The sequence below is a fragment of the Lycorma delicatula genome, chromosome 11, assembly GCF_047948215.1.
Source record: "Lycorma delicatula isolate Av1 chromosome 11, ASM4794821v1, whole genome shotgun sequence".
In the NCBI taxonomy this organism is placed as follows: Eukaryota; Metazoa; Arthropoda; class Insecta; order Hemiptera; family Fulgoridae; genus Lycorma; species Lycorma delicatula.
Window position 1 is genome coordinate 12,925,054 of NC_134465.1, and position 17,432 is coordinate 12,942,485.

The 17,432-nt window shown below is 35.1% G+C and overlaps 1 pseudogene; it reads left to right on the top strand.

Moving 5' to 3' along the window:
• The window catches only part of LOC142332410 (NEDD8 ultimate buster 1-like), a 35,735-nt pseudogene extending 18,507 nt beyond the window's left edge, over positions 1-17,228 (top strand).
• The last annotated feature ends 204 nt before the right edge of the window (positions 17,229-17,432 follow it).

Consider the following 17,432-nt stretch of genomic DNA (forward strand, 5'->3'; position numbering starts at 1 on the left):
GGACAGGGAGCTAAAGGTGGTTATACGGGGAATCCCCTATGGGGCTGCCCCGGAGGAAGTAAGGGAGGAACTGACCTCCCTTGGCTATGAGGTGGTTTCGGTTAAGAAGCTCCTCACAAGGGACGGTCGGGAAACCCCGACCTGCCTAGTGGCCCTTAAGAGGACCCCTTCGGCCCGGACCATTTATGACCTTGGCAGTATTTTTTACTGCAAGGTCGCAGTGACTGCGTTTGTGTCACGAGGGGGGCCACCCCAGTGCCACAGATGCCAGAAATTTGGACACTCGTCCAATTACTGCCAGAGGGCCCAGCAATGTGTCAAGTGTGGTGGGGACCACGACACTGCCACATGCGTTAAGCCGCGTGAGGAACCAGCCTCATGCGTTAACTGCAAGGGGCCTCATCCGGCTAATTACCGGGGTTGCCCCTATTATAAGGAGCAAGTCAATAAGGTCAAGGGCATTAAAAAGCCCGCGACTGTTGACGGCCGCAGCTGGGCCCGTGTTGCCGGTGGGGGAAAATCAGCCCCCAAACCGGAGGTGCCGGCACCTGTGGCCAAGGCGGTAGTGAAAAAAGGGGAGGTACCCTCCCCAACACCCGCCAAGCCAAAACCGGCGGCGACCACCAAGAAGGTGGTGAAACAAAAGGCGGCGTCAAAGCCGGCCCCGGCGAAGAAGGCCAAGCCTTCCTCGACGGGAAAGGCCAAGCCTTCCTCGACGGGAAAGGCAAAGCCTGCTCCGGCTGGGAAGGCCAAGCAGGCTGTTAAAAACACCGCGGCCCCTGTGACCCCGCGCCCCACCAAAAGGGCGGCCGCGCCAAAAGCCACCTCCAGCGGCAATCCGAAACCGGCTACCCCGTTGGAGACCACTGGCATGGACTTCCTGTCGCAGATGACAGTGAAGGATATCCTGCCACATATCATGATGGTTTTGCCACGCCTGCTCCAGGCAAAATCTCTCAAGGACTGTATTCAGTCCTTAATAGAGTGCCTCATGGCTGTACTGTCCAGGTATGGTTAGGCCCACCCTCAGACTCTTGCAGTGGAACGCCAACTCAGTAGTAAGCCGGACGGAGGAACTATGCCGTCTGGCCGAGGATCTACTGATAGACGTGATACTGTTGTCTGAGACGTGGTTGAACCCAACCAAGCAACTGACCCTTCGGAACTATTTTACATATAGGACGGATAGGCCAGTTCGACCCGGATCTCGCACCTCTGGTGGAACTGCGGTTTTAGTCCACAGACGCCACATGCATACGCGCGTTGTTCTTCATACAAACGTGATGGAGCAAACGTGTGTGCATGTGGAGCATCTGGGCACGGTGTATCGGCTGGTTTCGGCTTATAGCAAGCCGAACGACGCGGTAACCGGCGCAGATCTGGATGCCGTGCTGGAAAATTGGGATGGGCCCATGATACTCATGGGCGACCTCAATGCCAAACACGTGTCATGGAACAGCATTCTGACAAATCCGAATGGCAGATTGCTGTACGAAAGGGCGAGAGCCCGCCGCTTGGTCGTCGTAGGCCCTGAGGTGCCCACGTTCGTGCATCGCTCAGGCAGATCTAGGCCTGACGTGCTGGATATCGCAGTCATGAAGGGGGGTACCCTCCCATTCATGATTGAAACGATAGAAGACCTCAGCTCGGACCATTCCCCTGTCCTGTTGGAACTAGGTCAGGCAGGGGGTGGCCGAGATCCCCCGCCTATACCCCGAAGGTCAGTCAACTGGAAAAGGTTCTACGAGACCCTCCAGCGGGAGTACAGGCCGGTAAATCCTGAGCTCCTGAACACCCCGGAGGAAATCGACGACACTGTCGGGCGCGTCACGTCGTCAATGACTGAGGCCCTGGCAGGCAGCTCATCGGCCAAAACTCGAGCAGTTGTTCGAAACGACCTCCCTCCTCATATCTCCGAAGCCATAACGGAGAAACGACGACTGAGGAGGAGATATCGAATCACCCTGTCCCCCGCTGATAAGCGGGCCTTTTATAATCAAACGGACAGGGTAAAACAACTGCTGACAAGCCATCGAGAGGATTCGTGGAACGAATACCTCGCCTCAGTCTCTGACGACATCTCCTCGGTGTTCAGGTTGAACAGGAGACTGCGAGAAGGGAAGAAGCCTCGCCATCCGGTTGTGGGGCAGCGAGGTTTTCTTGCATACTCGGAGGCGGAGAGGGCCGAGGTATTCGCCGATACCTTGGAGGAGCAGTTCACTCCAAACCCCCCTCCCTCCCCGAACGACGAGCACACAACCGAGGTGGAATCCTTTCTTGTAGATTATTTCTCACAGGTGGAGGATGCCCCTCTAGAGATTGACCAAGTCACTGAAGCGGAAGTTTCCGCAGCCATTAAGGCCACAAGCCCCGACAAGGCCCCGGGTGTCGACGGGATCAGCGCCCGTGCATTCCGGAACATACCGGCCTCCGTGATTACAGCAATTTCGGTGATATTCACGTCCATTTTGTACGTTGGATATTTCCCGAATTGTTGGAAAACGGCCAAAGTCGTATGTTTACCCAAACCGGGGAAAAGTTTACTTTTCCCACGGAATTATAGGCCAATCTCCCTGTTACCGGTATTGTCTAAGTTGTTCGAGAGGATTTTTCTTGAAAAACTGAGGCGATACATGGAGGGAGAAGTGCGGCCCGAGCAATTTGGGTTCAGGGAGGGTCACTCAACCACCCTCCAACTGGTAAAAATAATAGACGACCTTGTCGGAGGCCTGAACAGGAAACGGGTGACTGCAGCCGTTTTTCTGGATGTGGCCAAGGCCTTTGACAAAGTTTGGCATAGCGGGCTGCTTTATAAGCTAGCGCGATCGGCGATCCCCTACCGCTATGTCAGACTGATGCGGTCATATCTGCTAGACCGACATTTTGTCGTGCGCGTAGGGGAAACGATTTCCTCCACCAGAGAAATAGCCGCTGGGGTTCCCCAAGGAGCAGTACTTTCCCCGTTCTTGTACACTTTGTACGTGAACGATATGCCGCTGTCGGAAGGGGTCAAAACGGCCCTTTACGCAGACGACACGGCATATTTCTACGAATCCGCAAATGTGGATTACGCGGTCCGGAGGCTCCAAAGGCAGCTGGACTTAGTGGAACCGTGGCTCGACATGTGGAGAATCAGGGTCAACGGTGAAAAATCGGTGGCCGTGATGTTCACATGCAAGACACGAAAACCGACCAGAGAGCTGGAAATCTCAGGGGAGAAAATCCCTTTTGAGAAAACAGTTAAGTACCTGGGGGTGGTGTTGGACAGGCGGCTTACCTTCGGCGAACATGTAAATTATGCGACCCGGAGGGCTAAGGCCGCCAGAGCCTCACTATACCCAGTGCTGAACAGTGCCAGCCCATACCCACTGGCAACTAAGCTTCTCATTTTTCGGCTGTACGTACTGCCGATTCTAACATATGCTTACCCGGCATGGGGGGCAATGTTGAGCTCCTCGCTTCAAAAGAAGATCGAGGCCGTCCAAAACATCGCGTTGCGGACGATCTTTGGAGCTCCGTGGTTCGTCAGGAACGCCACTCTCCGATCTGATGCGAGATTTCAATCCGTGTCCGAGGTGGGGGTGGCGCAGGCGCGCAGACTGTTCGGGAGAGCGGCTGTGTCCGAACACAGTCATCTTCGGGACATCTGCAGAGAGGACCCAACTCCGACAGTTGTAAGGAAGCGGCCTCACGCCGTACTGGACGAACCACCGTGATGGTGCGGTGCGGTAGCCGAAAATCGACAAACCAGGCTTAGGGGCCTCCATATCGCATGAGCCATAAACGGAATAGTGCGTCAGACGCGTTTCCGGGGTCGCGAGTGAATAGTTTTTTTTTTTTTTTTTTTTTTTTTTTTTTTTTTCGCGAGTTATATAGTTTGAAGACTTCAAATACGGTAAGTCGCGCACAAAACAAAAACGCGGTCTAAAAAGGAAAAAAAAGGGGAAAAAACGCGGTTTTTTTTTTTTTTTTTTTTCTTTTTCTCGCGTGTGTTTTGTTCTGTTTCTCTAGTTTCAGAAACGGGAGAAACGTGGATGTGGAACGACGCGTCGTGCCGTCTCATCCTGCCAGTCGAAAGGAAAGTAAAAATTAAATTTTTTTTTTTTTTTTTTTTTTTTTTTTTTTTTTTTTTCTCGCGTGTGTTTTGTTCTGTTACTCTAGTTTCAGAAACGGGAGAAACGTGGATGTGGAACGACGCGTCGTGCCGTCTCATCCTGCCAGTCGAAAGGAAAGTAAAAATTAAATTTTTTTTTTTTTTTTTTTTTTTTTTTTTTTTTTTTTTTTTTTTTTTTTTTCTCGTGTAGGTGTTCTGCTTCTTTTGTTGCAGATGCCAACAGCCACCACAAAAACAAATGGTTTCTTCACTGCAGCCACGCGGCCCCCCCAACCCCTTCTCAGACACACGCGTGTCTGAAGGTTAATAAATTACGTGGAAAGAATAATTACTGTTTACTTCTTTCCAGAAAATCGCCGCCCCAAAACCGCGATCGCGAATAGGTATCATCATCTGTAAGTTACACTTACAGTAAGATAAAATAACCCAGCAATTGCGACTCCTCCGGAAAAGGGGACACATTGCTCCCTCCTTATAGCTAGTGCCCCGTTGTGGCGTATTCCTGCTAGCCTATTAAAGAGTTAGCACCGAAAGGACTTCAGTGGACGGTCTGAAGGGGAATTACGTCGGGAGGACAGGCTTTATAAGCCTAGCCTTCCGCGGTCGGCCCATGAAATGGGTTCGATAACGCTGGTTTAACAACGGATTGGAATGCAATTAAATCCGTCTTAAATTCACTAAAATAATAATAGACAAAACTTGAAAAATTAGATCCGAGATTAAAAAAAATAACCCTTTTAAAAACAAGCCCGATTAGAAAGATCCAGCAGCAAGGGACTCTGTCCAGGTTCTGCGATAAAGTAGGGAGTAATAGACTCCTGCCAACTTTGCATTCCATTCCAAAGGGTTAAAATGGATTTAAAATTTATTTTTGAAGAGCCTTTTTTTTATTGTACTTTCTTGGTAACAAATGAAGAAATCAACCAGATTTTTTGTGTGTAAATTTTATGTAAATATCTAAAATCCAATTCTAGATTTTACAAAATTCAATCTTGAAAGTAGTAACGAAAAGTGAAAAAAGTTTTGACAATTCTTGCAAATTTTTCTCATTTCCAACTATACAAAACAAGATATTCATTAGATTGGGGCTTTCAAATAGTTTTCAGATAAAGATCTAAAAACTATTTTTGGGTTTTTTCAATTTCGATTTTTTAAGGGGTTCAATGTGAACAGTGCGGCAGCTCAACCAACACAACCACTAACTGTATGTTCAACGCAACAGACTGCATCTACCTCCAATTACTTGACTAAAACACATAAAATAAAGGTAATTAAAAAAAAATGAGAAAATAAGTACAGTCACTTCCTACTGGTGTTTGTCGGGTAATGTTATGAACCTGGCAAAATGTCATACGGGTAACCAGTTATAATTAATATTTTTAAGATGGAGGCCAACTGATTTGAAACCCATATTTGTAGATCATTCAAAGTTAAGGCCTGTATTGCCCAAACTGTTGCTGTAAAGAAATTACAATACACTGATAGTTTTTATAAATTGAACAGGCTTTTATTTTTAGTTAACATTATTATTCTCACAAGCATGAGTTTAATGAAATGACTTGACGGGAAAGACAACTGAAGTGAGCCCTGACTGGCTAAACATTCCCTGACCATGATGGAAAACACAAGTAACCATATAGCATGGGCAAAGCCATGACAAGTCTGCTACTATATATATAAAACATGTCACATGAGTGATCTATAATCAAAACCCAGCAAACACTTGTGAAGATAAATTGATGAAAATATGTATACATGTTCTTTTTATGGTGCACACTAAGAAAGGATTTTTTGAAATTCTTAGTTTAAATTGGAGTAACAATAAAATTTACTCTTTTTTTTTTTTTTATTAACAAATGAAGATATTAACTTAAGTTTTGGTATGTGTAATCTTCATTTTGAACAATGATTAGAAATTTTCTCCATTTCCAACTTTACTAAACAGAATATTCAAGTGACTAAAACAATAAAATTAAAAAAAAAAGAAGAAATGAAGTAACTTCCTAGTGGTGTTTGTTGGGTAATGCTAGGAACTGGAAAATAGATTTTTACTTATACAAAGGACAGGTGTAATTTTCATGTAAATATCTGAAAACCAATTTCTAGATTTTTTTAAATTTGATCATGGAAAGAGGTGAAGAAATGTAAAAAAAATTTGAACAATGATTGCAAGTTTTCTCCATTTCCGACTATACTAAACAAGATATTCACTAGACTGGGTCTTGCAAATACTCTTAAGATAAATATCTAAAAATCACTTTCAGGTTTTTTAGAATTTCGAGTTTTTAAGAGGTGCGATTGTGTACGATGTGGTGATTTAACCAACACAGCCACTGTTATTGTATGTGTAACACAACCTGCTGCATCTGCTTCCAGTTACTTGACTAAAAAACAAAAAAAAATAAAATCAATTAAGAAATTAGAAATGAAGTGTGGTCATATCTATTGGTGTTTGTTGGGTAACACTAAAAACCGAGTAAAGTAAAATTTTGCCCATATGAAGGATAGATAACCAGTTATAACTATTATTTTTAGGATATGGAGGCCAACTATTTTGAAACCCACATTCTTCAGATCATTGAATGTTTTGGCCAAACTCTTTTAAGTTCTCTTAAATCCATGGCAGAATAAAATATACCTGAAAAATTTTCAGTCATAATTTTTTTAAAAAAATATTATGTTTTTTTTCTTTTATTTTGTTAATTTCTCTTTTGTTTTAGAGAAAAAACAATTCTAGGATAGTCTATGAAAATAACAGAACTTTTTTTAATTCTTCCCTTAAAGTAGTGTCATTTATGATAAAATGTTAAAAGTAATTTTTTATTTGTAAATTTTAATAAAGTTTCCCCCATATTTTTTTTACAACATTGGTTTACCAGTCACTTGTCGTAAATAGAGATGTATTTTGTCAAAATTAAATAAAATAAAGAGTAAGACTAATTATTCTGCATTTTAGAATACAGACTATTGTCAGATTTGTTCACTTTCATCTTTTTAGGAGACTTTTTCGTCATAATTACTTCAGCAATTAGGTTTATTGCATGACCACTGAACAAACTGCTTTTTTCCCATCAGAGTAAACTTTATTAGTGTATTCTGATAACTCATGCATACATCAGAATCTTTTTTTTTTTTTACTAGTTGGTTAGTTTTAGGATTACGCACAGCAGTGTTGAATTTGTAAATGCTTACTTCATTGGTCAAGCAAAAACAAAGTAGTATTCTATTTCTACTTAACCTTTTGATAATTCATCTATGTATTTTTTTCCAATTTTTACAGAATATTCTTCAGTAACTTTTGTTGTTCTTGCTGTTAGGCAAAACAGCATTTATAATTTTTCATAAATCATTCTGTTTTAAAATCAGCACCCACATTAAATGATAGTCAGTATAATTATTGGAAGAGTGTTGATTAGGGACACTACTTACCAAGTTATTGCCTAGCAGGTACACTTTGAACATCATACTTTGCAGTTATTAATTTCATTGAATATTTATTGCAAATATTACAGTAAAATAACTGGAAAAAAACTATAAATATAGCGAAAGTAACTAATCAAAAGTCATCGGTTAATTTATATTCAGTGTCCGTACTAACAGTGGTTATAATGTTGCATACTGTAAAATTATTTTTGGCATTGATTGGATTTTTCACAATCAGTTAAAATTGACAACCTCATTTGTACTTTAATTTTAACTTTAACTTTAACATTTTAATTTTAACTATTATTCATTTTCATTCTGCAGCTAAATCTCTTCAATTCACTACATGCATTATTAATTCTGCTGTTTATTAGCATCTTACTTTTTTATTCAGTTTTGAATCAGATTGGAAAAAAAAGATGGTTAAAATAATTTTTTTTTTTTATTTTGCAAATCCTATTTTAACTTCACTACATACTATGGTTTTATCCTTATAAAACTTTTTTGAAGCAAGAATTTATATACTGGGAAAAATTTCTATTAAGTTTATGATTTACGGGGTATTTTTTTTTTTTTGTATATTTTCTTTTATTCTCATTTAACTTACACTTCTTATATTAGTTATTGTAACTTAATGATTTGTCAGGGAGCTGATATTTGATACAATTCAATCTCAAAAATGGCATAGTAGTACATTATCATAATTATAAAATATGAATCAACATTTTTGTACTGGGGTTATCCTTTTATTTATAAATATTTATAAGTTTTGAAAATATTATTTTTATTTAAGTAGACAGTTAGCATGGAACATAAAATTGCAAGATTCTAACTATATATTTATTCACCTTTAAAATAAAAACCTTATTTAGTTTCACTAATTTTGTTTAGTTTTATAATCAACTTAGAAACATAATCATGAAATTTTATCATCTCTGTTACATCATTGTGTAATTTTTCTGCAAAAATAGTGTACAGGGAATTTAAATTGTTTATGGAATTTGTATTAATGATGTAAAGGGAAAAATATAATATCTTTTTCCTAATGTAAAATTTAACAAGACCTATAGCAGTTTTTAAGCAAACTACATTTTTTAATCATTTATTAAGATGGATTTACCCATTTTTATATTTTGTAATTAAAATTTTCAGAACGGTTTCATTCACCTGTCAAAATTTCCTAGCTGATTAAATTTATCTGCTGGAAAATCTTTTAACATTTTCTCATGCTATTTGTAATTATATTTATTTAAATATTTTTTTTTTTTTTTTTTAGGAAATGAGTCAGCACTTCTAATGAGATTACATTTACTTCAAGGTATCGTTTTATTTCATCAAAATAAACATCTGAAGCTAGAAAAATTCTTGAAGAAACACAGCATGAATTAGCTTTACTTAAAGTTGATGACACAAGCCTTTGTGAACTTGTTGAATTTGGTACGTAAGACATTTTTTTAATAATAATTATTTATTTGTTACATTTATTCTTTGTTAATTAAACTAAGAAATTGAAAAAAACGATTTTATAAGATAGTTCTGTAAAATCAGGATTAATAAAACTTTGGTCACCATGATTATTTAAAATATTTTAAATTATATATACGAAAAAGTATATTTAAAAAAAAAATTAATGAAATGTAATATAGAATCTTGGAAACAATCGTTAAATGTATCTTACGGTTTATGAGTATTGACATACTCATAAACCATAAGATTTAACTCATAATCTAGGACGATGTGTTCTTCATGTTGTGGTTTATTTTTAAATTTTGCACCATTCTATATGCATTAATGAAAAGTGATTTCAAGAGATTACAATTCTGCATAATATGACCTAAAATAACCTCCATCACCCAGCACTTTGCAACTACGTGCTTCAAGCAGCCATTAACATGTCCTGTTCTTACTTACATTCCCCCAATCATTATTTTATATTAAAGGAGGTATATTCCTAATTGCAGTTAATTTATTCACTGGTGACATTTTAACAAAAGGTTACCATTGAAAAATTTAAAGGTTGTTAACTGTTTTTGGAAATTCCTCTAAAACCACCATGAATTTCTTTTTTTGTATTTTTAGTAATTAATTGCTTTTAAATAGCATAAAAAAAGGCCGTTTAATGATCAGTGGTTAGATATAAACTTACAACCAAAATTCAGTTTGTTGAGCATTCACATGCTTTTTGTGATGTGTGTAAAAAAACTTTTTGGACATGGCAATATAGGCTGAAAGGCTATTGTGACTTTGCACAATAAAGCAAAGCAGTGTAATGAAATAATTAAGATAAGGAATTCTCAGCCTTTACTGAAAGCTTTTTTATCTCCCGGTGGTACTTTGACTCTACAGACTAAATCTTTGATCAACAGTTGTGAGAACGGTTGTGATACATCTGTGTGTTCTTTGCCTGGATCTTCTGATCAGAGTAATAACATTTCAGCTCCAAAGGTGATACATTTGAATCCTCGACTTCATTTACGCAAATAACAAGTATTTCCTGTTCAAATTTGAAATCTGAGCCATTTAAAAGAATGGATCACTATAGCATTTTGATTATTACACTAGACATTCTCTGTCTTTATTGCAAGAAAATGAATACTGTCTTGCTATCTGCTGACAACTAAAGGAGTTGCCCTGTGACTCCTAGATTCTTGAAAGAATATTTTTATGTATACTTCATGACTTTATCATGGTTATTCCAAAACAATGACTATTTGAAACCCCGCTATTACATTATGGACAAAATATTATCGAAATATGATGACTACATGAAGTTATATATTAATTTGGATTATATACCATTTGCAATTTGTTAATGGATTTCTATACTAGTTCCGCAGTGAAATCAATAATACTGAAAATTAATATTTATTTAGGTTTGAAAAATTTGTAAATCTACAGTAAAATGTATCTGATGTATAATCAGTATTCCTTATCTTTGTTGATAAGATTAATATAATTAAATATTATAATAAACTGATGTAGATGATACATGATATGTTCACATCATTTTTATATGGTGAACCTTGAGCCACGTTCCTTGCAACATGTTCATCTCCATTCTCATCTGTTTCCTACTAAACTTACAATCCCAAGAGCTCCCATTTCCATTAGACTTTCTACAATTTTTTACTTTTCTAGCCTCTCTTTTATAAAACTGCTGATCCTTCTAATACTATTTTAACCAATTCTCCTTTCATGACACATTACAGTCAGCTTTACTATTTATAATTGTTTTTATTATGTTCTATTCTTGTTTACTCTTTCCATAATTTCATTTTTCATTTAGTCTGTCCTTTAATCTTCTCCAATCTCTTCCATGTTCATTCTTCAAATGCTTCCTGCATTTTTCTTTTCTTTGTGTATGCTTCATATGAGGTCTACTCAGAAAATAAACAAACGTTTTTAATTACATGCCCCAGTGGAGATATTTAGTGACATGTGGTTGGCAGCATTGTGTTTCACATAACCTCCTCTGTAAGCACATGTTCTTGGATTGTTTATTTCTCATTTAGTTTTCGTGTTATTGTTATTTCAGTGCAACGTGTTTAAGTGTTGGTAGCAGTTTTTGTAATGTGTGATTTTTTAATGATTGAACTTTTGTTTCAATGTCGTAGCCATAACCAACTTTCATGTCCCATTATGATCCTTTGCATGAATGTTACATCATCATTGGGTTCTTCAAGAAGTTGCCGGCAAACGTCCACTTGATGTTTTTTCTGCTGTTTGGTCATCAAATGAGGAACAAACTTTGCTGTAACTCAATGCATGTTCAATTTTTCAGTCATAATGTCATGGCATGATCCAATTAGTAAATACCAACATGTGTAAACTCAACAACAAGTAAATACCAACATGAGAAACTGCACCCAACATTGTTTTAAACAGTTATCTATAAAACTGATTTGTTAAATGCAGCCTGGGCTGTTACATTTTTTTTATATCTACTCTACAACTATCAAATATCAGAAGTTGGTCTGTGAAATGTTTCATACATTGTGGAATTATCAGCTTTTCAATCTCATTGAACAGAATAGTTTTGATTGAGTCTCTTGTATTAAAAACAAGCCCCCACATAATAGAAGTTACTTATACTAATAATCTATTACTTAATATTTCATATTTTTCTTAGGTTTTACTCCAGTTGAAGCCAGAATTGACAAGCTACTAATGGTTGTGTAAATTCAGCTGTCGAATATATACAAAAAAGAAGAGAAGAACGGGAGGAAATTAGAGAAAAAGAAAAGTAAGTGTGATGGAAGAAGATTTTTTTCTTTTATACATTTCATTATAAAAAAACTTATTTTGCTGATATTGTTTTTTATAATATAGTACCTTAAGTAAGTATGTAGACATACCTCTTCCTTGTATAATTAAAAGTTATAAAGTAAAGCAATCTATTAAATTTTACTTATAAAATAAGAAAAGTTTCATACTTATAGTCAAAATTAGTGTTCTATGAAATCTTAATATAGAAGTTTACATAGCATACATGCTGCTTGATAGAATATTTTAATAATGTATGCATATTATCAACAATGACAATGACAATGATAACATAGTTAAAGTTGAAGTTCAAGCTGATGTAAAGTACTTTGTTTTAAAAGAAGAGTTAGCTTCCACTTAAAAAGATTCTTCCCTTTCATTTTTGACTGTAGAAAAGTGGGCTGCTGAATTTAAACATGGTCGTATATATTCCATTCAAGATGTTGAATGCTCAGTGCATCCCAAAAATCACTATGACTGACAAAACCATTAAAAAAATTCAGTGCCATATTAAATTTGATTGCTGACTGAAAGTACTCAACCCTAGTGTAAATAGTTTAGAAAATAAAATATAAATAGTTTAGATTGTTAAATATTAAATAGTTGACAAGATATGAAATAAGATCAACAGCCAAAGTGACATTTAATAAAGTTGTTCTCTTAGAGCTTTCAAGTTAAAGTTAGTTTGCTGCTATTTATTAATAACTAATGACCATACCAATTCAATGAGACACTTATATGAATAATACAGTTAGTATTATTGATTAGGTCCAGGATTAATAACTGCTGTATATTGTAATATTTATGTTACAATGAAGCAGTTTTCATTATTCTTAATTTTTATTTCTTCCTCTTGGGAAAAGAAAATATTGGGTCTTTGTTCAGATGGTCAACAGTATGTGGAATCTAGACTAGTTAAACAGTTAGAAGCGATGGGATTTTCTCGTTTTATGGCGATCAAAGCTTTAAGCCACACTAATAATGCTGTAAATGATGCAATAAATTTAATACATCAACAACCAGAGTTATTGCAAGCGACATTGTCTGGCAATATTGACAGTCCTTTTTTTAAAGAACTTATTAATCAGGTAAGCATATTGGTGTAATTCATGGTTTTTAATTATCTGCTGAATGAATAAAAACCTGTTATTTAACTTTTTTTTGTTTGTTTTGAAACAATTATTGCTGCATATTGATTTCAACCTAACATTTACATTTCAGATGTCCTGATTCTTTGAACTTTTCTTTATTTCCTTTTTTTATCTATCATTCTTCAACTACTGTTTCTGGAAAAAAATTTAAATTCCACTGATATTAAGGATGTTTTATTTTTAAGGATCCAAGTAATAGCATTTTGGCAGTTAACCAAAAGGCTGAAGCAGATTACAATATAAAAGTTTGTTTACCATCAAAGTAAGTCACCTTTTAGAAGCTGAATTAAAGTCATAGATTGTTTCTTGTTACCTTACAGTTCCAGTAAATTAAAGAAACTTTATCACACAAAATCTCAGAACATTTTATAAAAGGATATGCAATCTTTATCTCCAAATGAAACTTTATAATTTTGTTTTAAAAGGGATATATTTTTTTTTGAAATTTAAGTTCTATGAGGGCTGTTCAGAAAGTAACTTCCGAATCGTTTAAAAAAAAAAAACACCAATAAATAAATAAATTTATTATAAATTATATATATATATATATTTATGTTATTATTTTTATTTAGCTACTTTTCTTCATAATTGCCATCTAAATTAAGGTACTTGTCATATCTGTAAATAAGTTTTTGAATACCCTCATCATAAAACTCTACTGTCTGAATTAATCCAGGTAACAACACTGTTTTTCAACTCCTCACAATACCGAGTCCTAGAAGTTAATTTCTAAATAACCTTGAACTGAAATAATCCTGAAACTTATTGTGAGACGTTGCAGAAATTGAGAAAGGTCATACAAAACAAACAACGCGGCATGCTGAGTTCAAGCATTGTTTTCTTCATGACAACGGCAATCTGCATACTGCCGTATGCACTCAACCCTAAATCAACAGTATCAAATGGGAGATGTTTAACCATCCTCCATATACAGCCCTGATTTGGCTTCCAGTGATATCACCTTTTCTCAAAAATGGAAAATGGTTAGTGACGCAATGTTTTGAAAATGACGAGAAGTTGAAAAACATTATACCTGGCTTAATTCACAGATGTTAGAGTTTTATGACAAGGGTATTCAAAAACTTGTTTACATATATCACATTTGCCTTAATTTGGACAGCAATTATGTAGAAAAATAACTATAAGATATATATAACAAATTTTATTTTTTTTATTTTATCAGTTTCTGTTTTTCAATAACTATTCTGAATTTATTATCCAGATAGCCCTCATAAAAGTTAGTAATTGTATCGTATTTTGGAACCTGTTTAAATACTAGAGTACATTACCAATAATTTAAAATGAATAACTTCTTTTCAGACATGGTTTTCAAATAACCAGGATACATGATTGAAGCTGTACTTGTTTACATGTGTTATATTTGGAAGTGATTGTGTGCTCCTTGTGAATTAGCTACCATTTGCTAAAGCTCAACTTTCTGATTATATACATTATATATTTATATATATGGTTTTCACAACTCTAATTTTTATTTTAAAAGAAGTTATTACAAAAATAATTAGGATTCTTTATGAAAACCTTTTAATTATATTGCAGATTAAGAGCATTTTGATCATGTTGTATAAAGAATATTAAAGCAATCTGTTGTTTTTTTGCCAAAATTCTGATTTCAACTGCACTACAGTATTTTTGTGTATTTATGTACATATAAAAAAGGATTATAGTAAAATTATTAAAGATAAATTATTCAAGAACTGTTAACAGAAATAAAAATCTAAAAATTAGATTCAAATTTTGATTGTTAAACAATCATTATATATAGAAAATAATGTAAAGTAAATATAAATGAAAGATATAACTTAAAAATGTGAATATTAATAAAAAGTTAAAAAAGTTTCTATACAATATTTTTTTTTTTTTATATCTTTGTACCTGTTATAAAAAAATAATTAAAAATTATTCAGAACGAAATACAATTTAAATTCCCCTGCTTGACTGAATTAAGCATTGTTTCTCACTTTTACAGGGTCTTTGCAATCAGATGTATTATTAGAGGTTGATTATGACATAGAAAAATATCCCTGGATTGTTATTTACAATTATATTCTGTTTCAGAGCTTATTTAAATGTTATCAGATGTATATTCACTTTTAAGTCGTTTGAAATGTTACCATCAACAGAAAATTTGGTATTAATTTATAACCCAACTCATAGATACTGTACATGCAGGATTTTTTGCTACTGGACTAACATTACAATTTATCTTTTAGTCGCTTTAAAAGAATTATTATACAAGTAAATAACACTTCATGGATAAACTAATATCACATGCAAACAAATGCATAAACTAGCATTACTCCCACACCTTTAACATTGATTTTTTTTATTTGGTAATAAAATTAAAATTATGCTACTGATCAAATTAGATGGAAAAACATATAATGATTTTGCGTACATATGAATATTACTTTTAATTTGACACCTCTTCATTTTTTTATTTTAATTTTTTTTCATCTTTCCTTCACTTGTTCGTATTACTAATCGCTCTTTCTTGTTTATTTCGATTACTTTAGGTTGTATTATATTTATTTTCATTCAGTACTCTTTCTTTCCTACCTCCAGATTGATATCAGTTAGAATTATCATATCATTAGCAAACCTTATGCATCTTCTTTTTCGTGCTCCTATACTTATTCCTCTTTCTTTTTTCTTCTAATATATTCCTTATCATATCTTCTATGTAAATGTTGAACAGTCTTAGTAACAGGCAGCATCCTTTCCTAACACCTCTATTGAGATGTAAGAATAAAAATTCACGTACAGCAGATATTTTAAGTAAGGTATATGTCAGAGAAGAATTTGACCAATGTGAATGGATATGATCAGTAACTCATGGTCTACTGCTAACGTAATATTATGTAATATATAGGACATTCAGAAAGACTTACAATAATGAATCATAAGTAAAATGAAATAGTAATTCTGACAGTTTTTCCCAGCAAGTGTTCAATGTGAGCACCTTTTGTCATGCAGCACACATCCAACCATAGGAGAGTTCATGCTATATTTTAATCATCATGTCTGGTGTAATAGAAATATCTCTTTCAACCCTTTTTGCCTCAAATCAAATAGATTAAATGTAGTTGAGGCCACTGGACAAAATTCTTTGTAAAACCCCAAAGAAAAAAATCATATGAGGTCAGATCAGATGACTTTAGATGTAAACAAGTTCTGTCATCGGGTCTATGCCGACCAGTCCAGCAGTTGGGGAAAATGTCATTCAGTCAATCCCAAATAGAGTTATGCCTTTGAGGACCTTGTGCACCTTATACTATCAAATAATATTCTCTGCTCCACCTTGTAATCAACAAAAGAGTCATGTACATAGCATATCTAATAAACAATTCCTGTTACGCTTTCTTGAATGAAAAAGAATGACCTCTAAACTTGCCATCAGGATATCACACAAACATTTAATTACAGGGAGTCCCTTTCGCATTGTAAGGGTTTGTTCGGATTTTCTAACCCCCAGATACAATTATTATGTTTTAACTTTTCCATTAAAATGAAATGTCGACTCACCACTTAATACAATATGATCAAGAAAATCATCATGAACCTCTTCATGCAACATTTCAATGCGAAGTTGGCACATGCAGCACAGTCAGTAGACTTCAAAGCCTATAATAGCTATAAACAGTACGGACACATATGTAAGCATTACCACACTGTAATCACCAGCATCATTAATTCACAACCAGAGCGCCTTCCTAATAGATTTTTAGGATTACATTGGAAAAACTTCCTGACACATTGAACATTTTCTTCAGACACCCTTGGTTGTCCCTTACTCTTTTCAAACTTATTATTGTATCAACAAATGATAATGTCATTTGCAAGATCACAATTAAACTTTCTACAAAATACATGTTGAACTGTACTGAAGATTCATATTTAGCAAACTGCAAAACAGAAAATTTAACTAAAACTGCCCTTTTTACTCTTTTATTGTAACCTTAAATCAACATTGTGCACCTAATCCAAGAGATATATAACAAATTATAAACAAAAAATATTTTCGTTTTTGTACACCCAGTACTTATAATTTTTAGTTATTACTTATAAGTTATTACTTTTATTTACTTTGTTATTTTATTTTTTTATTATCGATTACTATTTTCTTGTTTTGTAGGTGTCTTCCCTTGGTTATGATCCTCAAATGGCTCTGCTAGCTTTAAAAAAACATAATGGTAATATTGAAAAGGCTGTTGAAGAGTTAGTTACAAATAATGGAATAATTAACTCGATGAACTCTGGTACGTGTATTTTTATGTTTTATTGTTGTAATTTAATCTTAGTAAATTTTTTTCTATGTTGCATCACTTTTCTCTTCTTAGGTTAGCCGTGGAGTTAGTGACATCATTTTGACTCATTCCTTTCTCCATTCCTCTTCTGTCCCTATCTTTATATTCTCCAGTATCATTTAAGATGCTTACATTAAAACATCTTACCCATTAAAA